Source organism: Festucalex cinctus, chromosome 12, assembly GCF_051991245.1.
Source record: "Festucalex cinctus isolate MCC-2025b chromosome 12, RoL_Fcin_1.0, whole genome shotgun sequence".
NCBI classification, from domain to species: Eukaryota; Metazoa; Chordata; class Actinopteri; order Syngnathiformes; family Syngnathidae; genus Festucalex; species Festucalex cinctus.
In genome coordinates, this window is record NC_135422.1 from 28,237,124 (window position 1) to 28,260,415 (window position 23,292).

The window sequence follows — 23,292 nt, forward strand, 5'->3', positions numbered from 1 at the left end:
AGATCATGGATCGTGCTCACAGAAACGTCCCACCGCTATTTCTATGACAAAGAAAGGTAAAAAATAAAAAATAAAAAAAAAATAAAAAAAAATAAAAAAACTAGAGCTGCGAGCAGCTATAAAGGGCCCTCGCAACCCGGGCCACATTGGGGTACTTGCACGTCGGGGTACTGGCATGTTGGGGTACTGTCAAATAGGACAAGGACCATCTAAAATGTTTTTGACAAGCCTTGTGTGTGCAAAGTTTTACCAAAAGGCCAACGATGTTGCGCAATTCCCCAAAAAAATTCAAAATGGCGGACTTCCTTTTAGGTTTAGCATACGGCTACAGAATACTTTTTGTAGGTCTTAGGCTAATAGGTATGCCTCTCAGTTTTCACAAATCTAGGTCAGTCATCTTTAGTTATATAGCACTTGAATCATACAATCGGAAATGCTCCATAAAAATGTCTAGAGGGCGCGATTTATTGCAAATTGCACAAGCAATCTCTAAAAATTCATATTCATTACAAGTCTGATGTGTGTGCAAAGTTTCATGAGTTTTCACACATGTATAGACACAAAAAAAAGCATCACTTTACTTGGCAAACAATGCATCGCTATGGCAACAGCGTGCGACAAACTAAAAAACTTTCGATAACTGCATCTTAAACATCTTAAGATGAAATACACCAAGTTTGAAGACGGTCGGATGTATTTTGTAGTAGTAGTTCGTTAAAATATGACCCCTAAAAAAGGCCACAAAAAAATGCCAACAAATCCCATCGTAAATCAAATGGCGGACTTCCTGTTTGGTTTTGCACATGATTCCAAGATACTTTTTTGTACATCGTGGGCTCTTAAGTATGCCTGCAAATTATCATATCTCTAGGTAAAACGTACAACCGGGAATGCTTCGTTAAAGAGGAGTTTGTTTTTTTTTTTTAGCTCAAAATGTGATGCCCGGCCCCTGGGGGACTTCCTGTTGGGTTTAGCACATAGCACCAAGAGACTTTTTTGTACATCGTGGGCTGTTACATATGTCTCCAAATTTTCGTAGCTCTAGCTGCTTCGTAGAACTGGGAATGCTTCATAAAGAAGGATTTTTTTCCTTTGCAAAAAGTGCATGCCACGACAACAGCGTGCAACGAAATAAAAAGCTTTCAATAACTTTTCATCTTCAACATCTTAAGATGAATCACACCAAGTTTGAAGATGATCGGATAAACTCTGTAGGAGGAGTTCGTTAAAATAAGACCCCTATGAAATGGCCAAAAAAATGGCAACACGTTCCAAAGTAAATCAAAATGGTGGATTTTCTGTTAGGTTTAGCATATGGTTCAAAAAGAGTTTTTTGTACCTTGAGGGCTGTTACATATGTCTTCAAATTTTGGTAACTCTACGTGAAACGTACAGCGAATGCTTCTTTAAGTAAGAATTTTGAAACGCAAAATTCGATGCCCCGCCTCTGGCGGACTTCCTGTTGGGTTTAGCATATGACACGAACAGACTTTTTTGTAGATCATAGTCTGTTACATATGTGTACCAATTTTCGTCTCTCCAGGGACAATAGAACATAAAATTAATCTATATGCCGATGATATATTACTCTATTTAGAAGAACCTGCTATCTCGCTAGGGGAAGCATTTAAATTAATAACTAAATTCTCTCACTTATCAGATTACTCTATTAACTGGACAAAATCAACATTATTACCTATTACAGAAAATTCATGGAATCCTACAAGTCAGGATCCACACTACTCCTTTCCTACAGGTAATTTAAAATACTTAGGTGTTAAAATTTCACCTAAGTTAACTGAATTAACTTCTTTAAATTTTTCACCATTATTGGATAGTATCCGTAGTGACCTGGAGCGCTGGAATAATCTTCCGATCTCTTTAATAGGACGGATAGCTACTATAAAAATTAAAGTTTTACCAAAGATTAAATATTTATTTTCAATGATTCCATTTAAACCTACGTCTAACTGGTTCCAATCGCTGGACTCTGCTATCATAAAATTCTATTGGAATAAAAAAAAAGCCAAAATTAGTCTATCTACTCTTCAGGAAAGTAAATCTAAAGGAGGTTTAGAGGCACCAAACTTTATGTACTATTATTTAGCTAATCAACTACAATATCTTGTGCTATGGACACAACCCAACAGAGATACTAACTGTTGGTTGGAATTGGAGCAGAAGGATTGTAATAATCTTAGACTGTCAGATTTACTCTTTATTACAAAATCAATAAGACGACATAATTGTTTTAAAAACCCAATGATAGCCGCCACCCTGACTGCCTGGTGGAAGGCATTAGAAATTACAAACTCCCAATTGGCCCCTGTGGGCTCTCTCCCATTTGGCATAACCCCGACTTTCAACTTAATAATCAGTCGTTCCATTTAAGCCTATGGGAGCAGAAAGGAATTACACACCTTCATCATCTTTTCTCAGATAATAAGTTTATATCGTATACAAACTTGGTCCAGAAATATGAAATAAAAAAGGGAAATTTCTTACATTATCTGCAAGTTAAAAATATGGTTAAGAAACAAATCCCAACACTTCAGGATACGCCCCAACTGCCTGTCTTAGCTAAAGATATTATAAAGCTTTCTCCAACAACAATAAAGAAAATATCAAAAATATATAAGTTATTTTTATACACAAATAAAACGTATTTACCGACTTTAAAATGGGAAAAAGACTTGTCTATAGTTCCGGAACCAGACTTTTGGACCCAAATCTGTGAAAATGTATTTAAAATGACCAAACAGACAAATTTGCAACTTATCCAATATAAGATACTTCATAGAACATATATTACACAATATATGATGAAAAAAATGGGACTCTCTGACTCCGACATTTGTCTCCAGTGCTCACAAAACACTGCCGATACTTATCTTCATGCTTTATGGTCATGTACTCCAGTGCTGCATTTCTGGACTAAAATCTTGGAAAAGCTCGCTGATGTATTAAACTGTAGGCTTCCTGTATCTCCAAGATTGTGTTTACTAGGTGACTTAACAATAACTGAGCTACCATGTAAACAATCTCAATCTATATTTATAGCCCTTACTATTGCTAAAAAAATAATCCTTGTCAATTGGAAAAATAAACAATCTCTAAATATCGACCACTGGTTAAACTTACTAATAAATTATATCTCAATGGAAAAAATCTCTGCCTTAAATAAAAATCAAGTATCAAGATTTAAACAAATATGGTCTATGTACATAGAATATTTTAATCTCAATTTGGCAACTTAATCCTGCCAAGATTCTGCCTGTTAACGAGAGCCACCACATCGTTACAACTTCTGTTTTCGCTGCTTCTGTATTTGGTATTTTGTATCTGATTGTTTTTATTTTTATATAGTCAGGAACCTAGTTGCTGCTAGTGGGCTCGAGCATACCACACTATACGACACTATACTCAATAACTCCTTAAGATCTATTTCTAGTGGGCACTAAGCATCAACACTTGGTGTTACTGCATGCTAATTAGTCAACTTTCTTGACGCCGTCCCCTGTGGTCGGGCGGGGGTGGTTCTGCCCCCCCCCGTTGTCTGCTCGGTGGCGGTTGCGTCTTGGCCGCTCCCTGGGCCCCCTGTGGGGTGCGGTGTTGGGGTGCTTCCCCTGGTGCCCGGGGCGGTGCCGTCCCGGCGCGGTCCGCTGCTCCGTGCCCGGCGGCGCGGTTCGGGGTGGGTGGGCCTCCGGTGTGCCCCGTGGTTCCCTCTCCCCTCCCCCTTCCTCCCCCCCGTCGCCTCTCCCTCCTCGCCTCCTCCCGCCCATCCTCCTCTGCCTCCCGGTCCCTTTTCCCTTGTCGCCCTCCCTCCTCCTCCCCCCCCCCGCCTCCTGCCCTGCAGCCGCCCTTTCGCCTTCTTGTCGTCTTCTCCCCGCCCCCCCCCCCCCCCCCCCCGCCCTTCCCTGTCTGCCCTGCGGCCCCTCCCCATCCCTCTCCCTGGGCCTGGGGCTCCCTCCCCGGCCCGGGCGTCGGGCTCCGGGCGTCGGGCTCCGGGGGCCGGGCGAGGGTTTGGGGCCTGCCCCACTCCGGTATACTCCTGGCGCCCCGGGCGGGCTCCGGTGGCCGGTGGGCTGTCCGGTAGCCCTGCTGCGCTGGCTGTCCGCCCATTGTGGTGCCGGGTGGATGAGGTGGGGGGCGGGTGGGGGTGGGGGTGCTGGGGGGCGGGCGTGCCACCTACACCCGCCGGGTTGGGTGAGGCCCCGCTGGTCGCTCCTCTTACTCACTTCACTAGCTTGCACTATACACTTTGTAAATATACACATAGGGCACACAACACATTTCTTGGTGGGGTGGGGAAGGGTGGAAACACCGTCTTCACCCTTCAACTCCCCTCCAATTTTAATGCACCTCACGTCCAAGGGGAGGGGTGAGTTGGGGCGGGGAGCCATCAGAGGGGATGGACTGCAGTGCCTGGCAGCGCTGTGGTCCCCCCCATTTGTGTCCCTGCCCCACCACTTTGTCCCTCCATTCCCTTTTTTAATGCACCACACATATACATATTCATTTTTTTGGGGGAGATACGGGTGTGTCGGAGTAGGGGAAATTTTTTTCCCTCTGCTCCGACTCACCTGCTCCCAATTTTAATGCACCACACGCACACACTTGTATATACACTGGGTGGGGCCACATTCACGGTGTAAGGGTAGAGCTCGCCAGTCGGCGAGCTGGCGGACTCAGTAACAGGGTTAGGTGTCACTAGTACTCTGGCGTGACGACCGGGGCCTCTCCCCACCGGGCTCGGTGTTCTGGTGTTCCGCCTTCTCCCCTGGTGCTTCCTCCTCTGCTTCCCCCCTCCCGCCGCTGTGCAAATCTCGCGCGGCTGGAGGTGGGGTGGGCACATCTTCCCTCTCTGCGCTGCTGCCCGGTGCCGATTTCCGGGGGGGGGGGGGGCGGGTTCGCGGGGGGGGTGGCGGCCGTCGGGGGGGGGGGGGGCGGCTTGTTTGGGGGGGGGGGTGGAGGTATGGGTGGGTGGGGGGTTGGGTGCTGGGGGTCGGAGTGTGTTCGGGGGTTTGGGGGTCAGGGGTGGTGGGGCCTGGGTCGTGGTGGATGGCGGGTTTGGGTGGGGTGCGGGGGGGGTCGTGGGGGGATGGGGGCTGGGGACCGGTGGGGCGCTGTGGGGGCCCGCTGGGCCTCGTTCTGCGGCCTTGGGCTCGGGGGGGTGGGCCGGGGCTGGGGCGGGGGTGTTCCGGGTGTCTGGGTCGGCTCGCCGACCGGTGTCCGCTCGGGTGGCTTGGAGGTGGCCTTGGTGCTGCCGCGTCCTGGGGATTCCGGGGGGGGGGGGGGGGGGAGTGCTCGCTTTGCTGGACCGCGGTTGACGGCTTCTTTCTTTGGTGGTGGTCCTTATGCATGCCAGATCCGTCGCACCAGCATCTACTGAAACTCAACAGAAGTACCCTCTCCCTCCCACAGCCCCTTGAATCAGTTGGTGCTGGTGTCTGTGGTTCTCACTTTGCTTTATCTATCCTTCCCTCCTTCCTCTCTTTAGTTTTTCCTCTGGTCACTTGAGATCTTAATTTATTAGAAGTATGAGGTTTCTGGGGTTGGCATAAGACTCTGGTTTTGTAACCACGCAGGAGGGGTCTTGTTGGTGCTGGACTTCACCTTGATGGATTGGATGTACTGGCTTCTATGGATTTCACTCTGCCTTATCGATCCTTCCCTCCTTCCTCTCTTTAGTTTTTCCTCTGGGCTCTTGAGATCTCGCTAAATTTGCTGGAATTTAGAGGCTTCCGGGGTTGGCGTAAGACTTTGATTTTGTAATCATGGGGAAGGCAGGAAGTGTTTGGTCGGTGCTGGATTTCACTTTGATTTACCTTTCTTTTCTCTTTATTTATTTTTTTTTCTCTGACCTTTTCTCTGGTCTCCTGACCATTTAAACCTCACGACTCTGGCAAGATTCTGAAGTACCTGGTTAAGGCGAAGGGTAATGGGATATTTATAAGGTTTTAGGTGAATGAATGAGTATAAATTTATACGTATTTGCACGCACGCACACGCACGCACGCGCACGCACGCAAACGCACGCACGCATACACAAAAAAAAAAAAAAAAAAAAAAAAAAAAAAAAAAAAAAAAAGAGCAATGATGACAAGACGTTGAATCGGTAAGACTACCGAATGAACAATTCTGAGCTCTTAAAAAAAAAAAAAAAAAAAAAAAAAAAAAAAAAAAAAAAAGATGAATCACACCAAGTTTGGAGATGATCGGATAAGCTCTGTAGGAGGAGTTCGTTAAAATAAGACCCCTATGAAATGGCCCAAAAAATGTCAACACGTTCCAAAGTAAATCAAAATGGCGGACTTCCTGTTCGGTTTAGCATATGGTTCAAAAAGAGTTTTTTGTACCTCGAGGGCTGTTACATATGTCTTCAAATTTTGGTAACTCTAGGTAAAACGTACAACCGGGAATGCTTCGTTAAAGAGGAGTTTTTTAGCTCAAAATGTGATGCCCGGCCCCTGGGGGACTTCCTGTTGGGTTTAGCACATGGCACCAAGAGACTTTTTTTGTACATTGTGGGCTGTTACATATGTCTACAAATTTTCGTAGTTCGAGCTGCTTCGTATAACTGGGAATTCTTCATTAAGAAGAATTTTTTACCTTTGCAAACAAGTGCATGCCACGGCAACAGCGTGCGATGACATAAAAAGCTTTCAATAACTTTTTATCTTCAACATCTTTAGATGAATCACACCAAGTTTGAAGATGATCGGATAAACTCTGTAGGAGGAGTTCGTTAAAATAAGACCCCTATGAAATGGCCAAAAAAATGGCAACACGTTCCAAAGTAAATCAAAATGGTGGATTTTCTGTTAGGTTTAGCATATGGTTCAAAAAGAGTTTTTTGTACCTTGAGGGCTGTTACATATGTCTTCAAATTTTGGTAACTCTACGTGAAACGTACAGCGAATGCTTCTTTAAGTAAGAATTTTGAAACGCAAAATTCGATGCCCCGCCTCTGGCGGACTTCCTGTTGGGTTTAGCATATGACACGAACAGACTTTTTTGTAGATCATAGTCTGTTACATATGTGTACCAATTTTCGTCTCTCCAGGTTAAACGTACAACCGGCAATACTACGTTTAGAAAGAATTTTGAAACTCTAAATTTGATGCCTCACCCCCGTCATATAGTACGTCAAGATTTTTTGATTTTTTACCATGATGTTGTCCCAGGTGTTGAGATGGTACACCCCAAGTTTGAAGTCAATCGGGTTAACCTAGGCTGTCAGGTCACACACTTTTTCGTTCAGTTTCGCTCCACTACCAGGGGCACTAAATAATCTTTACTTCATAAAATAGATTTATCAGTAGTAAGTAAGAATCCGTGGAGTTCACCCTGTGAAAACCCACCAATTTTGTGTTTTCGGTGGTGAAACCCCGGCACTATTTTGCGATGAGGCGCAGTGATCTCTGGTGTGGGCGTAGTGCCATTAGGTCGGTAGTGGTGTGATTTAGGTCACATGAGCCAATCAGGTAGCTGCTGCTTTCTCCTCACCATAGCAACCGCATAACAAAAATGGCGACCACAACGTCGGAGAGCGAAAGGAGAAAAAAAGTTAGAAAGAAAGTAGTGAAAAAACTTCGTTCCCGTTCAGGTTTGCCCATCGCTTCAGCTGGCCCCGTTCTTCCAGCCATCTGCATCATTTGTAAAAATAAATTTCTAAGTATACTCGTCTGGGATCGGAAGGCACACGGAAGAGGGATCATCTCGCCAAAGCAGAAACATTGTCAGCAGGTATGTGCTACACACACGCGTGCCCATTTCTGTTATTAATGTGACCGATATTTAGTATAGGGCTGAAAATAATTTTTTGCTAGGTTAAGTTTTAAGGCTATAGTTTATTAAAAAGGCGAGCTGCTGAATGATTTATCGAGTGAATCCAACAGTTGTTACCAAACTCGAGTTACCTGTGCCCATCAGAGTCATAATATAGTCACAGCTACACACTCCCTTTTCCCCAAACTCTCTCTCATCAACCTCAACAAACACTTTACTTTACTTAAATCTGTGATGTGCATATACTGTAAAGAGGTGATGTGACAATAACACTTATAATGTAATTCTTTTTTGTCTAAAGGCGGGTTGGTTGCTGCATGCCGCTGAGATGAAGAAAGACTGTTCCATTCTTCTGCATATTCAAGACAAAAGACTGTGTCACAATGGAGGTGCAGTTTTGTTTCAGAGATTACACAAGGTTCTTAAAGTCAACAGCAACAGAAACAGCAACCAGGGACGAACAAATGTGAGTTGTTACATTGCACTATTTCATTGTCACTTTGCTAAAATTACACATTTCAAAAGTAAAGCATTGGTCAGCAATATGTCACTTGTATTCTGTTTACATTTCGAGACAGCATTAATTAGAAAGCATGACTCTGCACATATTAAGTGAGTGTGTGTGTGTTTTAGACAACCCAATGCTGAGAGCTACAAATTCTTTTTGTGAACAAGTAATCCGTCAAAGGATTATAGTTGACAAAGATGTGATGAGAATGGACAAGCTAAGGGGTTTGTGAACAATGTTAATAAACACGGGGATCTTGATGCTTCAGACTACAGGTAACATATAAATCATTTGAAACACATTTATGAAATCTATGGGGAGAGATTTGTCTAAAATCTCACTGTTTCAGAGAAAAATAGTTTGCTGTCAAGCTCAATTTAAGTTAAAAATAAATAAATAAATAAAATTGATTCTCTAAAAATGAAAACCAGTTGGTTGTTAATTATTACATGCAAATGTATTTTTTTGTCTGCTGTATTTATAATTGTTCTTTGACCAAGAAAGTATATAGGCCTATAGGTATATTTGTATTTCTATCCAAATATACGATTATTCACTAGAATTTTCAGTAGGATATCCAAATACCAAAATATTCGATAGCTGCAGCACTAATAATACTAATTTTGAGTTGTGGCACGCCCACACGAGTTATTTTACCACACACCCATGTCAAAACTAGCTTACTGCACACACACTGCACCCCAACTTCAAATTTTTGCTAACATCATAATAATAATAATAATAATAATAATAATATATTATAAATTTTGTTGGATCCAAAAGCAACTTACATAATTATAGTTTCATATGATTGTAATTGTCTTACTTTCAAATGTTTAAATATTTTCTTGATTTGAACAAAATATAATTGTTTAGAATAATCTTGATTTCAATTATTACCAAAATAATTGTGATGATTATTTTTTTCCATAATAGAGCAGCCCTAGTCTGATGTGAATATGTGTATCTTGTGCTCATCTTTCCCTTCAATTTTCTATTTCAGGCAGGATATACTGAAACGAAGATTGAGGTGTGATTTCCCCCAGCTGGTTTTTCACACCCCTTTCCAGCAACAACTCTGAAATGGTTTTTGTAGAGACATTATCAACAACTGACAAACTTTTAGACAGGGTACCTCACTCATCAGATACATCAACTACTGAGTCTACTGATGTAAGCCAAGAAAGTGACACTAACACATAGCTGGTACAACATCAGGTTGGAAAATCACAGGGCATACGAGGACACTTTAAAGTGCAGGGCTGTAAAATCTATGTAAAATCTGCCATTTTGTTTGTTTAATTATCAAGATGTTAACTCTCCATTTTAACACTTTTCAAGCAAAAATAAAAATGTCTGTATTCCATTTTTCCACAACACAGACCTTTGTTAAATTGGTCTGCCAAAAAAAAAAGAGAGCTGTTCCAATGAAGTTCCAAAGGTTTTATTGTGAATGCACATTTGATTTTTATTTTATTATTATTATTTTTATTAATATTTTTTGGGTAGGGGGTGGGGGGTATAAATGACATGCTGTGATGACACAATCTGATACTTTAATAAATATTCTATATGTTATAATAATCTGGGCTCTGAATGCATCTATTTCCATCTAGTCCATTTTGCCTTGTTCCAGGTTTGTGGTGCATGCTAGTATTTTTGGCCGATGTATGCTGCTTCTTGTGTACCTTTCATTACGTAATAGGTTGTGAATTGTTTTCATATATGAAACATAAACATAGCTAAATGTAACATCCGTGTGCTGGTTTCACTTCTAGTTGAAGCGTTTTTTTGGCACAAATTTAATATATTTAATTATCTAAATTCACATGATTGCACCAAACCACCAATACTTGTTTCTGATGTTAGGTACATGTATTTATAACATCTGGGAATGATTTTCTGTTGCCAAATTTAATGTAAGACGTTTTACAACCAAAAACTGCAGCACAAGATTTTCGTTTTTTGTTATTTACCTATATATGCATTTCTGGCTTGTGACAAAATTGGGGCAGGAAAACATTGGGTGAACTTTTAACCCAAAGTTCAGAAGGGTATTATCTATCAAAAAATGCATTGAACAAGTAGTGCCCAGACAGCCCGAAACTCATTTTCTAGGCACTTTTTTGGGGTTCACCCCACGGCCTAACCGTGTAGAAGAAGTGGGAAAAATAATGACCTCTGTAAATGTACAAAAATGGGCTAAAATTGGACATTTAAATCCTCATACCTCAATTCCTGCCTATTTTAGGGTACACATATCAAAGAGGTTTTTGTTCATCTGGATGTGCTACAGGTGCCACACAATTTTCGTAGCCATAGGACAATCGTAGCGGGACAGGGATCCGTTAAACCTATGTAGGTGGCGCTATGGAGCCCTTTTTCTGTTATCACGTATGGCGACTTTAAAATATAAATTTTTTTGCCAGGCCTGACGTGTGTGTAAAGTTTGGTGAGTTTTCGTTCACGTTTAGTGTCTCAAAAATGTGATTGTTTGCGGAAAAGAATAATAACAAAGAAAAAGAATAACTAGAGCTGCGAGCAGCTATAAAGGGCCCTCGCAGCCCGGGTCACGTTGGGGTACTTGCACGTTGAGGTACTGGCACATTGGAAGCAGAATTTCTTTGAAAATGACATGATAAACCATTACGTGGATTTTTTTTTTTTTTTTTTTTGCCAGGTGTGATGAGTGTGTCAAGCTCAATGGGTTTTGGTGATTGTTAAGATCTGCAAAAATCAGCGTCTTTTTTTATTTTTAGGCAATGAGCTGCCCTGATAAGTATTTTTTGTAAAAGTACATATACAGATCATCGCTCGGACTCATTGAACAATGTTGCTTTTATTGTCCATAGAGGCGATCAAAAAAAATTTAACTAAATAAAAAAGTACATATGTTTGGATCGGTCTGATGCCACTGAACATATTGAGTGGTGGAAAGTAAAAGAATATTCATAAATGACTTAGTTATCACACTTACAATGAGTTTACAATTTTTGTAAAAATACCGTAAGTGAGGCTTTTTTTTTTTAAGCCTCAACGACTAGGTGGCGCTGTATTTATAACTGAATTTTGTCATAGAGATACCTTCAGGCCTTGACTATAAATATACATTTCAAGTATGGGATTTTTTGGAGCATGTTCCGGAGAGTTATTAAGCATATCCTTCATTCACGATATTGCTTTTAATGTCCATAGAGGCTATCAAAAATCAGTAAAACTAAATAACAAAAATATGTATGTAGGAGAAGTGGGCAAAGTATGCTCCCTGTAAATGTGCTAAAATCGTAAAAAATGGGACATTCAAAAATTCGTAGCTCGCTTCCTGTTCATTTTAGCACATGGGTCCAAGAGACTTTTTTGTAGGTCTTGGGCTCCCTCATACACCTAAAAATTTCCAAAGATCTTGCTTAAACGTACAAGCGGGGCTGCTTAGTTAAAAATTTCTAGGGGGCGCTATTGAGTCATTTTTGTAAAGATAGCACAATACATGATAAAATATTACTCATTTTACCAGGCCAGATGTGTGTGCCAAGTTTCATGAGTTTCTGTGCATGTTTAGACCCTCAAAATCGGCGTTGTTTTTTTGGCGAACAGTGCTTAGCCACGCCCACAGCGTTTCACGAAAACTCACAAACTTTGTGTTGTGACATCATGAAGGCGAAAACCCTCTTCTGAGCAAATGTGAGGTAGGTCCAGTTAACGTGGTTGGAGAAAAACGTTGAAGAAAATTCGTAAGAAAAAAAATTGCCACTAGGTGGCGCTGTAAGTAAGCTGAAATATAAATTCGTAGATGTGTTAAGGGCTGGACTCTCATCAAATGTGTGAAATTTTGAGAAGATTGGACCATCTGGGTCAAGTTAAAGCAGCTTTTATTCTCATGAAAAATTATCAGACTTTGCGGCCCCGTAACGGCCACGCCCTTTGGCGAAAAGTTACAATATTCGGTGTGGGGCATGATCAACATCTTAAGGCGTTTCTGACTAATTTTCAACTGGATCCCTTCAACGAGCTCGGCACAATAGCTAAAAATGTAAAGTGTGACATTTATTATTACCACTAGGTGGCGCTATATATATAACCGAATTTTATTGTATATATGGGCCAAAATTGGACATTAAAAAATTCATAGATCACTTCCTGTACATTTTAGCTACATGGTCCCAATTGACTTTTTGTGCATCCCGGGGTGCGACACGTGCCTACCAATTTTCGTAGCTCTAGGTCAAACATGCCGGGATTGGTTTTTATTTTTCTACGCTAGGGGGCGCTATAGAGTCGCATTGTTATGACAATTTCATAAAATCAAATTTTTTGCCGGGCCCAAGGAGTAGGAGAAGGAGAAGAAGGAGAAGAAGAAGGAGAAGGAGAAGAAGGAGAAGGAGAAGGAGAAGAAGAAGAAGAAGAAGAAGAAGAAGAAGAAGAAGAAGAAGAAGAAGAAGAAGAAGAAGAAGAAGAAGAACAAGAACAAGAACAAGAACTAGAGCTGCGAGCAGCTATAAAGGGCCCTCGCAGGGCCCGGGCCACGTTGGGGTACTGGCACATTGGAAACAGAATTTTTTTGAAAATGGCATGATAAACCATTACGTGGATTTTTTTTTTTTCCCCCCCCAGGTGTGATGATTGTGTCAAGCTCAATGGGTTTTGGTGATTGTTAAGATCTGCAAAAATCAGCGTCTTTTTTTATTTTTAGGCAATGAGTTGCCCTGATTGGTATTTTTTGTAAAGGTACATATACACATCATCGCTCGTACTCATTGAACAATATTGCTTTTATTGTCCATAGAGGCGATCAAAAAAAAAAAAAAAAAAACGAAACTAAATAAAAAAGCACATATGTTTGGATCGGTCTGATGCAAGTGAACATATTGAGTGGTGGAAAGTAAAAGAATATTCATAAAGGACTTAGTTATCACACTTAGAATGAATTTACAATTTTTGTAAAAATACCGTAAGTGAGGCTTTTTTTTTTTTGCCTCAAGGACTAGGTGGCGCTGTATTTATAACTGAATTTTGTCATAGAGATACCTTCAGGCCTTGACTATAAATATACATTTTAAGTATGGGATTTTTTAGAGCATGTACCTGGGAGTTATTAAGCATATCCTTCATTCACGATATTGCTTTTAAAGTCCATAGAGGCTATCAAAAATCAATAAAACTAAATAAAAAAATATCTATGTTTGGTTAGGTCTGATGCCAGTGAAAATTTTGAGTGGTGGAAAGTAAAAGAATATTCATAAATGACTTAGTTATCACACTTAGAATGAATTTACAATTTTTGTAAAAATACCGTAAGTGGGGTATTTTTTTTTATGCCTCAAGGGCTAGGTGGCGCTGCATATATAACTGAATGTTGTCATAGAGATAGCTTCAGGCCTTGACTATAAACATACATGTCAAGTTTGGGATTTTTTGGAGCATGTATTGGGGAGTTATTAAGCTTATCCTTTTTCATTGCAAAATACAAATTTTGATGCCCCGCCCTCATCATATAGTATTTCGAAAAGTCAAGATTTTTCTCCCTGTCATTGGCTCAGGTCTTGCCATAGCCCAGGTCAAGTCTGAAGTCAGTCGGATGAAACGTGTAGGAGAAGTGGGCAAAAGTATGCCCCCTGTAAATGTGCTAAAATCGTAAAACATGGGACATTCAAAAATTCGTAGCTCACTTCCTGTTCATTTTAGCATATGGGTCCAAGAGACTTTTTTGTAGGTCTTGGGATCCCTCATACACCTAAAAATTTTCGTAGATCTTGCTTAAACGTAGAACCGGGGCTGCTTCATTAAAATTTTCTAGGGGGCGCTATTGAGTCATTTTTGTAAAAATAGCACAATCCAGGATAAAATATCACTCATTTTGCCAGGCCAGATGTGTGTGCCAGGTTTCATGCGTTTCTGTGCCGGTTTAGGCCCTCAAAATTGGTGTTGTTTTCTTGGCGAACAGCGCTTAGCCACGCCCACAGCGATTCGCGAAAACTCACAAACTTCGTGTTGTGACATCATGAAGACCGAAACCCTCATCTGAGCAAATATGAGGTAAGTGCAGTTAATGTGGTTGGAGAAAAACATTGAAAAAAAATCGTAAGAAAAAAAATTGCCAGTAGGTGGCGCTATCAGTAAGATGAAATATAAGTTCGTAGATGTCTTAAGGGCTGGACTCTCATCAATTGTGTGAAATTTTGAGAAGATAGGATCATCTGGGTCAAGTAAAAGCAGCTTTTATTGCCACGAAAAATTACCAGACTTTGCGGCACCGTAGCGGCCACGCCCTTTGGCGAAAAGTTACAATATTCGGTGTGGGGCATGATCAACATCTTAAGGCTTTTCTGACCAATTTTCAACTGGATCCCTTCAACGAGCTTGGCACAGTAGCTAAAAACGTAAAGTATGACATTTATTGTCACCACTCGGCGCTAAAAGTATAACTGAATTTTATTATATAGATGTTTTCAGGCCGTGACTATTAAGTTGCATGAGAAGTTTGAGATTTTTTGGAGCTTGAACATGGGAGTTATTAAGCATTTGCTCTTTCTGGACAAATGAAATTTTAAAGGCAATATTTGATGCCCCGCCCCCGTCATATAGTATTTCGAAAAGGCAAGATTTTTTTGCGCAGTTGTTCTCTCAGGTCTTGAGATGATAAATGCCAAGTTTGAAGTCAATTGGATGAAAAATGTTTGCAAAGGGGGAAAAAGCATGACCACAGTGAATGTGCCAAAATAGGACATTAAAAAATTCATAGCTCACTTCCTGTACATTTTAGCTACATGGTCCCAATTGACTTTTTGTGTGTCTCGGGGTGCTACAAGTGCCTGCCAATTTTCATTGCTCTAGCTCAAACATGCCGGGCTTGGTTTTTATTTTTCTACACTAGGGGGCGCTATAGAGTCGCGTTGTTATGACGACTTCATAATATCACATTTTTCGCCGGGCCTGAGGAGTGTGCAAAGTTTGGTGAGTTTTCGTAAATGTTTAGGTACCCAAAATCGCGATCGTTTACGGATAATAATAATAATAATAATAATAATAATAACTAGAGCTGCGAGCAGCTATAAAGGGCCCTCGCAACCCGGGCCACGTTGGGGTACTTGCACGTCGGGGTACTGGCACGTTGGGGTACTGTCAAATAGGACAAGGACCATCTAAAATGTTTTTGACAAGCCTTGTGTGTGCAAAGTTTAATCAAAACGCAAAATATGGTGCGCAATTCCCAAAATAAATTCAAAATGGCGGACTTCCTTTTAGGTTTAGCATACGGCTACAGAATACTTTTTGTAGGTCTTAAGCTAATAGGTATGCCTCCCAGTTTTCACAAATCTAGGTCAAGTCATCTTTAGTTGTGTATCGCTTGAATCATACAATTGGAAATGCTCCATAAAAATGCATAGAGGGCGCTATTGAGCACAACGTTGGGTTACTTGCACGTCAGGGTACTGGCACGTTGGTGTACTGTTACATGGAACAAGGACCATTTAAAATGTTAGTTTTTTCCATGCCTTGTCTGTGCAAAGTTTAATGAAAAAGGCCAAAAATGATGTATAATTCCCAAAATAAAATCAAAATAGCGGACTTCCTCTTTGGTTTGGCAAATGGCTACATAATACTTTTTTGTAGGTCTAGCATAATCATACAATCGGAAATGCTTCATAAAAATGTCTAGAGGGCGCTATTTATTGCACATTGCACAATAAATCTCTGAAAATTCATGTTCATGACAAGTCTGATGTGTTTGCAAAGTTTCATGAGTTTTCATGTGTATAAAAAAAAAAAAAAGCAGCACTTGACAAACAATGCATTGCTATGGCAACAGCGTGTTACAAAATAAAAAACTTTCGATTACTTTGCATCTTTAACATCTTAAGATGAAACACACCAAGTTTGAAGACAGTCGGATAAATTTTGTAGGAGGGGTTCGTTAAAATATGACCCCTGAAAAAGGCCACAAAAAATGGCAACAAATCCCATCATAAATCAAAATGGCAGACTTCCTCTTTGGTTTAGCACATGGTTCCAAGAGACTTTTTTGTACATCATGGGCTCTTATGTATGCCTGCAAATTATCATAGCGCTAGGTGAAACGTACAACCGGGAATGCTTCTTTAAAGAGGAGTTTTTTAGCTCAAAATGTGATGCCCGGCCCCTGGGGGACTTCCTGTTGGGTTTAGCACATAGCACCAAGAGACTTTTTTGTACATGCTGGGCTGTTACATATGTCTACAATTTTTCGTCGCTCTAGCTGCTTCGTACAACTGGGAATGCTTCATTAAGAAGGATTTTTTTCCTTTGCAAAAAGTGCATGCCACGACAACAGCGTGTGACGAAATAAAAAACTTTCAATAACTTTTCATTTTCAACATCTTAAGATGAATCACACCAAGTTTGAAGATGATCGGATAAACTCTGTAGGAGGAGTTTGTTAAAATATGACCCCTATGAAATGGCCAAAAAAAATGGCAACACATTCCAAAGTAAATCAAAATGGCGGACGTCCTGTTAGGTTTAGCATATGGTTCAAAAAGAGTTTTTTGTACCTCGAGGGGTGTTATATACCTCTACAAATGTTGGTAACTCTATGTGAAACGTACAGCCGGGTATGCTTTGTTAAAGAGGAGTTTTTTAGCTCAAAATGTGATGCCCGGCCCCTGGGGGACTTCCTGTTGAGTTTAGCACAGGGCACCAAGAGACTTTTTTGTACATCTTGGGCTGTTATATATGTCTACAAATTTTCGTAGCTCTAGCTGCTTCGTACAAATGGGAATGCTTCTTTAAGGATATTTTTTTTCCTTTGCAAACAGTGCATGCCATGACAACAGCGTGCGACGAAATCCAAAGCTTTCAATAACTTTTCATCTTCAACATCTTAAGATGAATCACACCAAGTTTGAAGATGATCGGATAAACACTGTAGGAGGAGTTCGTTAAAATATGACCCCAATGAAATGGCCAAAAAAATGGCAACACGTTCCTAAATAAATCAAAATGGTGGACTTCCTGTTAGGTTTAGCATATGGTTCAAAAAGAGTTTTTTGTAGGTCATAGCCTGTTACATATGTGTACCAATTTTCGTAGCTCTAGATTAAACGTACAACCGGCAATGCTTCGTGAAGTAAGAATTTTGAAACTGTAAATTTGATGCGCCGCCGCCGTCATATAGTATATCAAAAACTTTTCATTTTTCACAATGATGTTGTCCCAGGTGTTGAGATGGTACATCCCAAGTTTGAAGTCAATCGGGTTAACCGTGTAGGAGAAGCGGGCAAAAGTATGACCCCTGTAAATGTGCAAAAATTGGCAAAAATTGGACATTTAAATACTCATACCTCACTTTCTGTCTATTTTAGGGTACACACTTCAAAGAGGTTTTTGTTCATCTGGATGTGCTACAGGTGCCACACAATTTTCGTAGCCATAGGACAATCGTAGCGGGACAGGGATCCGTTAAACCTATGTAGGTGGCGCTACAGAGCCATTTTTCTGTTATCATGTATGGCGACTTTAAAATATCAAATTTTTCGCCAGGCCCGATCTGCGTGTAAAGTTTGGTGAGTTTTCGTTCATGTTTAGTGCCTCAAAAATGTGGTTGTTTGCGGAAAAGAATAATAACAAAGAAAAAGAAGAAGAAGAAGAATAATAATAACTAGAGCTGCGAGCAGCTATAAAGGGCCCTCGCAACCCGGGCCACGTTGGGGTATTTGCACGTCGGGGTACTGGCATGTTGGGGTACTGTCAAATAGGAAACCATCTAAATTTTAAACGTTTTTGCCATGCTTTGTGTTTGTAAAGTTTCATGGAAAGGCCAAAAATGATGCACAATTAACAAAATAAAATCAAAATGGATTGGCACATGGCTATATAGAATGCTTTTTGAATATATTAGGCATGCCTGCCAATATTCACACATCTAGCTGAATCATATAATCGGAAAGACTTCATAAAAATGTCTAGAGGGCGCTATTGAAGCATTTATTGCAAATTTAATAAGAAATCTCTAAAATATTCATGCTTATGACAAGCCTGATGTGTGTGTAAAGTTTCATGAGTTTTTGCACGTTTAGATCAAAAGAAAAAAAGCAGCATTTTACTTGGCAAACAATCCATCGCCATGAAACGGCGTGCGACAAAATAAATAACTTTCGATAACTTTGTATCTTAAACATCTTAAGATGAAGCACACCAAGTTTGAAGACAGTCGGATAAATTTTTGTAGGAGGAGTTCGTTAAAATATGACCCCTAAAAAAGGCCACAAAAAATGGCTACAAATCCCAACGTAAATCAAAATGGCGGACTTCCTGTTTGGTTTAGCAGATGGTTCCAAGAGACTTTTTTGTACATCGTGGGCTCTTATGTATGCCTCTAAATTATCATAGCGCTAGGTGAAACGTACAACCGGGAATGCTTCGTTAAAGAGGAGTTTTTTACCTCAAAATGTGATGACCGGCCCCTACGGGACTTCCTGTTGGGTTTAGCACATGGCACCAAGAGACTTTTTTGTACATCGTGGGCTGTTAAATTTGTCTCCAAATTTTCGTAGCTCTCGCTGCTTCGTACAACTGGGAATGCTTCATTAAGAGGGAATTTTTTCCTTTGCAAACTGTGCATGCCACGGCAACAGCGTGCGACGAAATAAAAAGCTTTCAATAACTTTTCATCTTCAACATCTTAAGATGAATCACACCAAGTTTGGAGATGATCGGATAAACTCTGTAGGAGGAGTTCGTTAAAATAAGACCCCTATGAAATGGCCCAAAAAATGGCAACACGTTCCAAAGTAAATCAAAATGGCGGACTTCCTGTTCGGTTTAACATATGGTTCGAAAAGAGTTTTTTGTACCTTGAGGGCTGTTACATATGTCTTCAAATGTTGGTAACTCTAGGTGAAATGTACAGCCGGGAATGCTTCATTAAATAAGAATTTTGAAAAACAAAATTTGATGCCTCGCCTCTGGCGGACTTCCTGTTAGGTTTAGCATATGGCACCAACAGGCTTTTTTGTAGATCATAGTCTGTTACATATGTGTACCAATTTTCGTGGCTCTCAATTAAACGTACCACGGCAATGCTTTGTTAAGTAAGAATTTTGAAACTGTAAATTTGATGCCCCGCCACCGTCATATAGTATGTCAAAAACTTTAGATTTTTTACCATGATGTTGTCCCAGGTGTTGAGATGGTACAGCCCAGGTTTGAAGTCAATCGGGTTAACCGTGTAGGAGAAGCGGGCAAAACTATGACCCCTGTAAATGTGCAAAAATGGGCCAAAATTGGACATTCAAATACTCATACCTCACTTCTTGTCTATTTTAGGGTACACATATCAAAGAGGTTTTTGTTCATCTGGATGTGCTACAGGTGCCACACAATTTTCGTAGCCATAGGACAATCGTAGCGGGACAGGGATCCGGTAAACCTATGTAGGTGGCGCTACAGAGCCATTTTTCTGTTATCATGTATGGCGACTTTAAAATATCAAATTTTTCGCCAGGCCCGATCTGCGTGTAAAGTTTGGTGAGTTTTCGTTCATGTTTAGTGCCTCAAAAATGTGGTTGTTTGCGGAAAAGAATAATAACAAAGAAAAAGAAGAAGAAGAAGAATAACTAGAGCTGCGAGCAGCTATAAAGGGCCCTCGCAACCTGGGCCACGTTGGGGTACTTGCACGTCGGGGTACTGGCACGTTGGGGTACTGTCAAATCGGACAAGGACCATCTAAAATGTTTTTGACAAGCTTTGTGAGTGCAAAAGGCCAAAGATGGTGTGCAATTCCCAAAATAAATTCAAAATGGCGGACTTCCTTTTAGGTTTAGCATACGGCTACAGAATACTTTTTGTAGGTCTTAAGCTAATAGGTATGCCTCCCAGTTTTCACAAATCTAGGTCAAGTCATCTTTAGTTGTGTATCGCTTGAATCATACAATTGGAAATGCTCCATAAAAATGCATGGAGGGCGCTATTGAGCACAACGTTGGGTTACTTGCACGTCATGGTACTGGCACGTTGGGGTACTGTTACATGGAAGAAGGACCATTTAAAATGTTAGTTTTTTCCATGCCTTGTCTGTGCAAAGTTTAATGAAAGAGGCCAAAAATGATGTATAATTCCCAAAATAAAATCAAAATAGCGGACTTCCTCTTTGGTTTGGCAAATGGCTACATCATACTTTTTTGTAGGTATTAGGCTGATAGGGGTCTGTCCTAATTTTCACAAATCTAGCAGAATCATACAATCGGAAATACTTCATAAAAATGTCTAGAGGGCGCTATTTATTGCAAATTGCACAATAAATCTCTAAAAATTCATGTTCATGACAAGTCTGATGTGTTTGCAAAGTTTCATGAGTTTTCACACATGTATAGATAAAAAAACAAAGCAGCACTTTACTTGGCAAACAATGCATCGCTATAGCAGCAGCGTGCGACAAAATAAAAAACTTTCGATAACTTTGCATCTTAAACATCTTAAGATGAAACACACCAAGTTTGAAGACGGTCGGATGAACTTTGTACGAGGAGTTCGTTAAAATATGACCCCTGAAAAAGGCCACAAAAAATGGCAACAAATCCCATCGTAAATCAAAATGGCAGACTTCCTGTTTGGTTTAGCACATGGTTCCAAGAGACTTTTTTGTACATCGTGGGCTCTTATGTATGCCTGCAAATTATCATCGCGCTAGGTGAAACGTACAACCGGGAATGCTTCGTTAAAGAGGAGTTTTCTAGCTCAAAATGTGATGCCCGGCCCCTGGGGGACTTCCTGTTGGGTTTAGCACATGGCACCAAGAGACTTTTTTGTACATTGTGGGCTGTTACAAATGTCTACAAATTTTTGTAGCTCTAGCTACTTCGTACAACTGGGAATGCTTCATTAAGAAGGATTTTTTTCCTTTGCAAAAAGTGCATGCCACGACAACAGCGTGCGAAGAAATAAAGAGCTTTCAATAAGTTTTCATCCTCAACATCTTAAGATGAGGTACACCAAGTTTGAAGATGATCGGATAAACTCTGTAGGAGGAGTTCGTTAAAATATGACCCCTATGAAATGGCCCAAAAAATGGCAACACATTCCAAAGTAAATCAAAATGGCGGACGTCCTGTTAGGTTTAGCATATGGTTCAAAAAGAGTTTTTTGTACCTCGAGGGCTGTTATATACCTCTACAAATTTTGGTAACTCTAGGTGAAACGTACAGCCGGGTATGCTTTGTTAAAGAGGAGTTTTTTAGCTCAAAATGTGATGCCCGGCCCCTGGGGGACTTCCTGTTGGGTTTAGCACAGGGCACCAAGAGACTTTTTTGTACATCTTGGGCTGTTACGTATGTCTACAAATTTTCGTAGCTCTCGCTGCTTCGTACAAGTTGGAATGCTTCTTTAAGGATATTTTTTTTCCTTTGCAAACAGTGCATGCCATGACAACAGCGTGCGACGAAATACAAAGCTTTCAATAACTTTTCATCTTCAACATCTTAAGATGAATCACACCAAGTTTGAAGATGATCGGATAAACACTGTAGGAGGAGTTCGTTAAAATAAGACCCCAATGAAATGGCCAAAAAAATGGCAACACGTTCCAAAATAAATCAAAATGGCGGACTTCCTGTGAGGTTTAGCATATGGTTCAAAAAGAGTTTTTTGTAGGTCATAGTCTGTTACATATGTGTACCAATTTTCGTAGCTCTAGATTAAACGTACAACCGGCAATGCTTCGTGAAGTAAGAATTTTTAAACTCTAAATTTGATGCGTCGCCGCCGTCATATAGTATATCAAAAACTTTAGATTTTTTACAATGATGTTGTCCCAGGTGTTGAGATGGTCCATCCCAAGTTTGAAGTTAATCGGGTTAACCGTGTAGGAGAAGCGGGCAAAAGTATGACCCCTGTAAATGTGCAAAACTGGGCCAAAATTGGACAGTCAGATGATCATACCTCACTTTCTGTCTATTTTAGGGTACACACATCAAAGAGGTTTTTGTTCATCTGGATGTGCTACGGGTGCCACACAATTTTCGTCGCCATAGGACAATCGTAGCGGGACAGGGATCCGTTTAACCTATGTAGGTGGCGCTATGGAGCCATTTTTCTGTTATCATGTATGGCGACTTTAAAATATCAAATTTTTCGCCAGGCCTGATGTGCGTGTAAAGTTTGGTGAGTTTTCGTTCACGTTTAGCGTCTCAAAAATGCGATTGTTTGCGGAGAAGAATAATAATAAGAATAATAATAAGAAGAATTCCTACAAAAACAATAGGGCCTCGCAGCGGCACCGCCGCCGCCGCTGCTCGGGCCCTAACTAGAGCTGCGAGCAGCTATAAAGGGCCCTCGCAACCCGGGCCACGTTGGGGTACTTGCACGTCGGGGTACTGGCACGTTGGGGTACTGTCAAATCGGACAAGGACCATCTAAAATGTTTTTGACAAGCTTTGTGAGTGCAAAAGGCCAAAGATGGTGTGCAATTCCCAAAATAAATTCAAAATGGCGGACTTCCTTTTAGGTTTAGCATACGGCTACAGAATACTTTTTGTAGGTCTTAAGCTAACAGGTATGCCTCCCAGTTTTCACAAATCTAGGTCAAGTCATCTTTAGTTGTGTATCGCTTGAATCATACAATTGGAAATGCTCCATAAAAATGCATAAAGGGCGCTATTGAGCACAACGTTGGGTTACTTGCACGTCAGGGTACTGGCACGTTGGGGTACTGTTACATGGAACAAGGACCATTTAAAATGTTAGTTTTTTCCATGCCTTGTCTGTGCAAAGTTTAATGAAAGAGGCCAAAAATGATGTATAATTCCCAAAATAAAATCAAAATAGCGGACTTCCTCTTTGGTTTGGCAAATGTCTACATAATACTTTTTTGTAGGTATTAGGCTTATAGGGGTCTGTCCTAATTTTCACAAATCTAGCAGAATCATACAATCGGAAATACTTCATAAAAATGTCTAGAGGGCGCTATTTATTGCAAATTGCACAATAAATCTCTAAAAATTCATGTTCATGACAAGTCTGAT

General features: G+C 40.6%; 1 protein-coding gene and 1 long non-coding RNA gene across 4 annotated transcripts in view; one reads left to right on the forward strand and one right to left on the reverse strand.

Moving 5' to 3' along the window:
• LOC144031123 (mitogen-activated protein kinase kinase kinase 7-like) overlaps nucleotides 1–23,292 on the reverse strand; it is a 104,655-nt gene that overhangs the window by 62,635 nt on the left and 18,728 nt on the right. The gene's annotated exons all lie outside the window — the stretch shown is intronic.
• Nucleotides 7,340–9,883, forward strand: LOC144031582 (uncharacterized). Its single transcript, XR_013287556.1, has 3 exons — nucleotides 7,340–7,749; nucleotides 8,093–8,257; nucleotides 9,303–9,883. It is a non-coding gene; the product is annotated as an uncharacterized LOC144031582 (long non-coding RNA).